The sequence below is a fragment of the Limulus polyphemus genome, unplaced genomic scaffold (genome assembly GCF_000517525.1).
Source record: "Limulus polyphemus unplaced genomic scaffold, Limulus_polyphemus-2.1.2 Scaffold7303, whole genome shotgun sequence".
NCBI lineage: Eukaryota > Metazoa > Arthropoda > Merostomata > Xiphosura > Limulidae > Limulus > Limulus polyphemus.
In genome coordinates, this window is record NW_013672913.1 from 7335 (window position 1) to 15518 (window position 8184).

General features: G+C 33.6%; 1 long non-coding RNA gene across 1 annotated transcript in view; it reads right to left on the reverse strand.

Annotated features, from left to right (window-relative positions):
* Positions 1-3999: 3999 nt before the first annotated feature.
* LOC111089770 overlaps positions 4000-8184 on the reverse strand; it is an 11505-nt gene continuing 7320 nt past the window's right edge. Inside the window, exons 2-3 of the long non-coding RNA XR_002613974.1 lie at positions 5500-5505; positions 4000-4014 (exon numbers count right to left, since the gene is read on the reverse strand). This is a non-coding gene — a long non-coding RNA (uncharacterized LOC111089770). The remainder of the gene's footprint in view (positions 4015-5499; positions 5506-8184) is intronic.

Sequence of the window (8184 nt, forward strand, 5' to 3'; positions counted from 1 at the left end):
AATTGAACAAATATTCGAATAACTTGCCAAAAAAAAAAAAAGAAACGAATTGAACAAAAATTATCAAGAATATTTTCCAAAGAAACTAACTTTTTCTTGCTAAAGTGAGTTGACGATGATAAAGTTTATGCGTAGAGCTGTAATTTTACGATGGCTGTTGCTGGCTAACTGAGGAAACTTATGTAAACCAGATGTTTTCAGTGTGGAAATCACATGTGGAAAGAAAACGCATTTTTTCTTAAAGTATATATATACATATACAGATATATTTACAATAAAGTTTAAATCTACACTAATGGAACAATACCAAATTTAAATGGAACCTAGTTTCGACATGTCACATGTCCTCTTCAGTTCAACGTTTATCCGCCAGAGCGTATTTACCTATTTTCTATACAGATATATATATATATATATATATGTACAAATTCAGAAATTTATTAGCTTAGTTGATTTTTAGCTAGTTGTTTGTCATTTGCTAAAGATTTATTGCCATTATAATTTTCTAATATATCTAGTCCTTAAAGGATTGTTATGATGTCATTGTATCATGCCCCCCCCCCCAGTGGCACAGCGGATTTACAACATTAGAAACCGGGTTTCGATACCCGTGGTGGGCAAAGCACAGATAGCCCGTTGTGTAGCTTCGTGCTTAACTTCAAACAAACAAACAAATCACTGTATCAAACGAACCTAGTAGAAATAATTGAATCAAAAAGTTTTATGTTTTTTTGTCAACCAATCCGCAAATAAGCAGGTTTCGGTATCCCTCTTTCGTTTCTTCCGGCTGTAGCAAGTTATCAACCAGCTTTGCTACCAGATGGAACTGATATCGTACATTAAAAGTCAGTCAAAAACTTGATAAATCAAGACGCTAGTCCGATGAAAGCAACTTAGAAGAGAGTGTATTTAACTCGACAAACTGCCGTTGTGAGTAGCGTTAAGTTCTTGTAATAATTTGAGCAAGCTTTAAGAGAGATGTTTGACCCAGTTTCCAAACGGTCACAGAGAAGTTCAGGTTTCCGTTTGGTCAGTTGAACTTTTTTTAGACTGTTACGTATTGAGAATTTAATATAGTCCGATGAGAATTCAGTAATACTTTCGAAAAGATACTAACGTCCGATGAGAATCCACTGACGTTCGAAATTTATAACTGTTCCTGGTCATATGTCGTATATTTTCCGGTTGATAAGGGTTAGTAAAATCACGGTTTATAGCCTACACGGTTATAGCAGGTTCCTAGCAGACTTATAACCTCTCTCTCTGTGCCTACACGGTTATAGCAGGTTCCTAGCAGACTTACAAGCTCTCTCTCTGTGTTGTTTTTGGCGCGTTGCCCTGCCGTTTTTATAGGCGGGACAATACCGAACTGTATTTAACCGGTTACGGAAGTAGATATATTGTTGATTCTTGTGTTCACGAATATTCTGCAACCTTGGAGAATTGGCGGGAGTTTCGCCATACGTAACTAACACGGTAAGCTAGACACGCCCTCAAATATAAACTTATTCGAAACAAACTTTGGCATTAAAATAAATATATCATAAATTCGTTATACATAACACATATCTGATAATGCAAGGTATGCCTATTTCTAAATAAAAATTTAATCCAAACAACGTTCATATTAAAAATGAATACATAACAATAAATTCGTTACAAGACTTAACCATTTATTTTGTTTTTGTGACATTAAAAACATTCTATATGTACAACGATTGTGTTACAAGACATGATTTAAGACGATGTCCTTTTCGGTTTTCACTCTTACACGTTGTTTTATACGTCTAAGTTGATTAGATGCTTTAAGTTGAAAGAAAATAACAAGTAATGCAATAAGATATAACATCATCTAATTTAATCACATATATAAATACAATAATAAGTATATTTTACATCATGCATTAAGAAAATTACTGTCTAAATTCATTACTCAATAGTCATGCATAAATTATCTTAGGCATGCCGAAATACTGCATAATTAGCCTATCGTTATCTTCGCGTTATGTTAAAGAACAGACACAACGATCATCTTAAATAGGGAAAATATCATACTTAGAAAACACTTTGTTGTACATGAACAGGCACGATAGCTAATATAATAAACTTTTGAAGTATTTTAGGGTCATTAATTATAAATCTTTAAGAAAATAAAAATATTAGTGGAGTGTGGAAATTATACCGAAGTTCGCGCATTTTCTTTGTATAATAATATGTACTAATGTATATATTTGATGCTGGAGTCCGTATATTTCCCTCATTTACTAATCTATAATAACCGAAGTGATGCTGGAGTCCGTACATTTCCCTCATTTACTAATCACTCCAGCATCACTTCGGTTATTATACCGTACATTTCCCTCATTTACTAATCTATACTAACAATTAAAATAAGTTGTGCATGAAGAAAACACGTATTTCTTATTCTCATTATGAGATATTTAAAACGATTTCATTCAAGAAAGCTACTTTTTCACAGCATGACTTAGTTAACCTGGTTCACTTACCATAAAATAGATTAACATAAACAGTGTCTCTAATATTCCATAACCAGATTTGAATTTTAACTCTATCCTTCTTATTGATATAATTCGGTTGGAATTAATTTGAAGTAATTATTACTTTTATTGCATTACAACGAATTACTGTCTTTATAAAGCACATTAAAACTTCTCTTTTATGACTTTAGTCAGAAACTAACGTCTAAAAAACAAAGTTATAAATATTTATAGGAACATTATTTTGTGCATCTATTTAATAAAATTGTGTCTAAATTGTACATCTCACAATATTATTCTTTTATAGCATTTACATATCCCAAAAGCATTTAAAACATATTTTATAAAAACAGCAGAATAACTTGTTCTTCAAGAAAACGGGGGATATTGACTAGTGATTGGGAAATTTGGAGTCTGGACCGGCTTTGCCAAAACAACGAACAACAAATCATAGGTTAGTTGCCAAATCAGGAAGGATGGAGCTGGTTACATATAACTATCATGTGGGTTATATTCAAGATAAGCCAAGAAAGTTTCTGAAAAGTTTAACAACCGTTTAAACATGCGAGAAAAGTTGTTAGAAAACACTCCTGCTTTATAACATAGCAACAGTAAGGAGAAGAAGAAATAAAACAGTTTAATACTAGTTCTACAGCCACGTGCTGTATACCAACAAAACAAAACACGAGTAAAACGAACTCACACTATGTTGGTTTAGTTAACTTTATAATAATACAAGAAAAACAATCCTACAATTTCCCTTCTTCGTTGGCGGGCTACAGAGAAACAGAAATACCCATTCTTAATTATACAATTTCATTAATATCAAACCAATGATATTCTGTGATTACAATAAAGTCACAGACACGAGAATAACTCTGAAAAATTAACAGTTCCTGAGTGGAAACTACATGCATTTGAAAACCTGTTGAACTAAACACATAGCTGGCATAGACATCGGCCCTAAAGCCAAATGTTCTCATGTGGTTTCGCCAGGTTTTGAAGCTCAATACCACAACTTTGAAGTATTCAAATGTTAATCTATCAAAGCTGTTGTTACATAATTAATACCTATCAACAACAAAAAAAACAATGAATGTGTGTTTGTACATTTTGAGGTAACTTATTTCTTGATGAGCATTAATAAAGGTACAACTCAAGTTATATAACCAGATATCCTATACATAACACACTAACACACGATGTTCTCTTGTATAGGACATCTATAAGAACATCGTGTGTTATGTATAGGACATCTATAAGAACATCGTGTGTTATGTATAGGACATCTATAAGAGAGAAATTGAGGGATGTAAAAATAATGTTTCAGATCTTCCTTTTACTTTTCTGCCACGCGTCACCGTCCAGGATTTTTCATCACCAATCTGTAATTGGATGTTGTTCAATCTTTAAATCAATTCGTAAGGTAACACTTTAGATTATTAACATCATTAATAACAGGATCTAATAGCAAGTGTTCCCCTCTAACAAGTAAAAACTTCTTGATTTTCACTAACTGAGGTAAGGAAGTCATATGATTAGTTCCTGAAGAAGCAAGTGATTTTAAAGTACGTTATATTTTACCATTAAAACTGGATTCAGAGCACAGCCTACACGTGTACATATACGTACATAAACAAAACGTACACGGGTATATTTATATATATAAAAAACCGTTAAGTGGTCGAGAGTTAAATGATTGACATAAACTAGTGTACGAAATAATAGACTAAGAAAGACATTGTTTAAAAATCTATCTTCTCGAACGTTAACATGTATACAGAACAGTAGACTGAGAAAGACATTGTTGTTTAAAATATATTTCCCCGAACGTTCGCAAGTATACAGAACAGTAGACTAAGAAAGACACTGACCGTTCCACAATCTTGTCCTAGCTATTACAGCTATATTATGGTTGTAGGTACAGGAATCCGTCTAACTGTAATAACAATGGTTGTATGTACAGGAAGTCAACAATGGTGCTTTAATTAATTATTCAAACAATGGTGCTTTAATTAATTGTTCAAACAATGGTGCTTTAATTAATTATTCAAACAATGGTGCTTTAATTAATTGTTCAAACAATGGTGCTTTAATTAATTGTTCAAACAATGGTGCTTTAATTAATTGTTCAAACAATGGTGCTTTAATTAATTATTCAAACAATGGTGCTTTAATTAATTATTCAAACAATGGTGCTTTAATTAATTGTTCAAACAATGATGCTTTAATTAATTGTTCAAACAATGGTGCTTTAATTAATTGTTCAAACAATGGTGCTTTAATTAATTGTTCAAACAATGGTGCTTTAATTAATTGTTCAATCGGAATCACCAATTTCCCTTAAAGATAACTTTGTTTGGATACATTTTAATTATTTTATGGTCCTAACAGTAATCAGTATTAAATCAGCAAATGCAAGATAAGAAAAAGTATAAAATAAACATGATAGGTTAAAGAAGGAATAAAATATCTAAATGCTAAAAAAACAAACCGTCAAGACATTTAATTAAGAAATTTTAATTAAGCCTCATCTATACAGCTTAAAATCCTCTACATCGCCAGTAAGTCAGGTAATTATAATTCATTTTTGTTAATACGCCCTCTCTGATCGTAAATTATAATCATCTCCTAAATCTTCTTATCGTTGTAATAAGTTCTAAAGTTTGTTTGTGTTGCTATCTTGAGTGCCGACAAACGCTGAAAAGGTAAGGATCGAGATATAACCAATCGAATAATTTAATAACATCTTTGAGGAGTAACAGAGATGAAGCTAAAACCAGCACGAGAAAGTACCCAATCATCTCTATCCGAAAAGATAATTATATAGATAACAACTCCGGAGTGACTTTAACATAGCTGTTTGTATAACCAATATTTGTTCGTATAGAAAGTTTCAACATCGTGTATTACTAGTGGTGAAGATCGTATATACAGTAATTATTTGCCACGTGGCAGAGAATTATTGGATAAATCAAACAACAAATACTTAGTAGACGACCATTGGCTGGTGTCGGATAAAACTCGTCATCTCAAACTAGAATCTCTAATGTTATTATCAGTTCTAAAGAAATCTTAATGCGCCATAATAATTGATATGCGCTTGTTTAGCTGTATTTTTTAACTAATAAAGCCCGATTCGTAAAAGTGATGATATTTTATTTTTTAACTATCTGGAGTACCCGCCGCCCCCTGGACGGAACTTATGTAAATTCGTGATTAATAAAAGGTTATCTTAGGACATGAAAAGTTGCTTCCCTTATATGTAATTGTAAAAAACGAAAAAAAAAACGCTCCTAAAAACTGCATAACACAAAATGTGAAAACGCAAGTTTGCATGTATCTCCTCCTGGACCCAATGAACCTCCATACCAAATTTGAAGATTCATCAACAGAGGGCGAAGTAGTGGTAAAAAAACGCAAAAACGCCCACGCAAAACATATGAATATAAATATGAATCAACTTATGATACAAGGACCAAAAAGAAAGAGACCTGCAATAAGTCGTACTCCAGCCGTGGTAAGTAAAGTACGGCGTCTTGTAATAGGCAGGAATCCACGAACATGAAGGTCACTAGCAAAAGCCTTCCACTTGTCCCAGGCAAAATTATGCAACATAATCAAGAAAGATATTTGACAGGAAAACCGATACAAGTTACATCTACTCAAACTACTTGTACGACATATCCACTAAATATTCTCATACCTCGAGCAGCTTGAGAATGAAACTGGCGTTAATGCTATTCCACGCAGTTCTTTAGACCAAGCACCAATGGATTTGTGCGAGATTCCACTGTTGAAACTGGCGCTGGGATTCTTTCGTTCAATAGATACATTATGGAAAGAAGCAGGGAAGGGGGTGTGCTTTGGACATGAATACCTTATGACGGATCCTTTTACAATAGAAACTACGCTGCATGTTTATTGTCATCAGACAGAACATCACGGATGTGACAATATCAATAGGTACTTATAAAAAAATTGTAAGTTTTCTCTAGGTACCACCTTTGTAAGTAACTCTTGGTCTATCAAAAAGGAAACAGAAAACTTGCTTGTTAGTTTCTTGCTGTTCATAAAAATGTTTACATTTCTCGAACACATTAATGAACAGGAAAAATGAATGTAAAGAGTATAATAAAAGAAGCTCATCTTAGGTAATATATTAGGGTAGTAATTTAGAACTCAACCATTTTTTTAAACAGGGAATCTTACTTATAGAAGAGTGAAGTTCGTTGAAGTAAGATAATGGTGAAGCCAAAAGCCATAATAAAAGACTCTAGAGACTGAACTTGTTATCTAAAAATAATTTTGGAGCCTAATCATGAATCATGTTGTTACAGTCCACGTCGCCACGACCGTTTGTGTTCTGTCTGGCGACTCTGCATCCTGAGAATCGCCATGCAGCGTAGTTTCCATTGCTAAAGGCTCCGTCGTAAGGCTGTCGTTTTTACAGACGGAGACGTGGACAACTTTTCCCAGGTGACCTTTATGTTTGTGGGGTCTTGCCTCTTACAAGACGCCGCACTTTGCTTACAATGGTTGGAGTATGACTTATCGCAGGCCCCTTTTTCTGGATGATCCTGGTGTCCCAAGTTGATCCTCATTATTTTGTTTTCCAGAGTCATTGAGTACAAGGGATATCCTGCCCTGGAAAGTCTAGATCCACGATTTGGACACATCTTTATTATCTGATTGTATGAATATTTTATGTCGGAAAGGGTTGTTACATATAATTCCCAAAACGCCATGCAATGTCAAAATGTAATTTTGATACATTCCGTTCCACCATGACTTTATACCGACCGAGGATGTCACGTGATTTGCTTATTTCCATATTGAAAATCCTTTTGATACAACGTACTCAACCCTCTATACACGATAACGACAAATAAGTGGGTTTTGTCTATTAAGACCAAATAACTAAGGGATTTTCTTCTAATGTTAAATTGCGAGGCCTAGATAAATCGATCGAACTTTTCCGGGAACACGCGAGCTCTACCGAATAATTAAACTCACAGAAAACTACGTTTCTCACAACTAAGGTTCATTGCTTAACAGACCGTTGCGCACAAATGTTTAATTTCGAAATGTAAAATAGTTCAATCATAATGACTATTTTGATGCAGGCAATGAGAAATCTCCTTCACTAATTTTCCACCAGTCATGTGGCTTAAGTAGAATTTAATTAGCAGTTTCAGTTTGGAAACTGTTGGTTTGCCAGATGTTCAAAAGCATTTGTTTTTTTTTTTTACAGTTTGTGATGATTTTCACGTTGAGTATACTTATCATACGTTTTCCTAATAAAATCATCAGCTACCTCATCCAGTATAAAATTGAACACACATACGTCTAAAAATAAATTAATTACATACCTCACTCAAAAACAGCTTACATACCATACCCCAAAACGGCTTACATACCTCACCCAAAAACAGCTTACATACTTCATTCAAAAACAGCTTACATACCTCACCCAAAAACAGCTTACATACTTCATTCAAAAACAGCTTACATACCTCACTCAAAAACAGCTTACATACCATACCCCAAAACAGCTTACATACCATACCCAAAAACAGCTTACATACCTCACTCAAAAACAGCTTACATACCATACCCAAAAACAGCTTACATACCATACCCAAAAACAGCTTACATACCATACCCAAAAACAGCTTACATACCA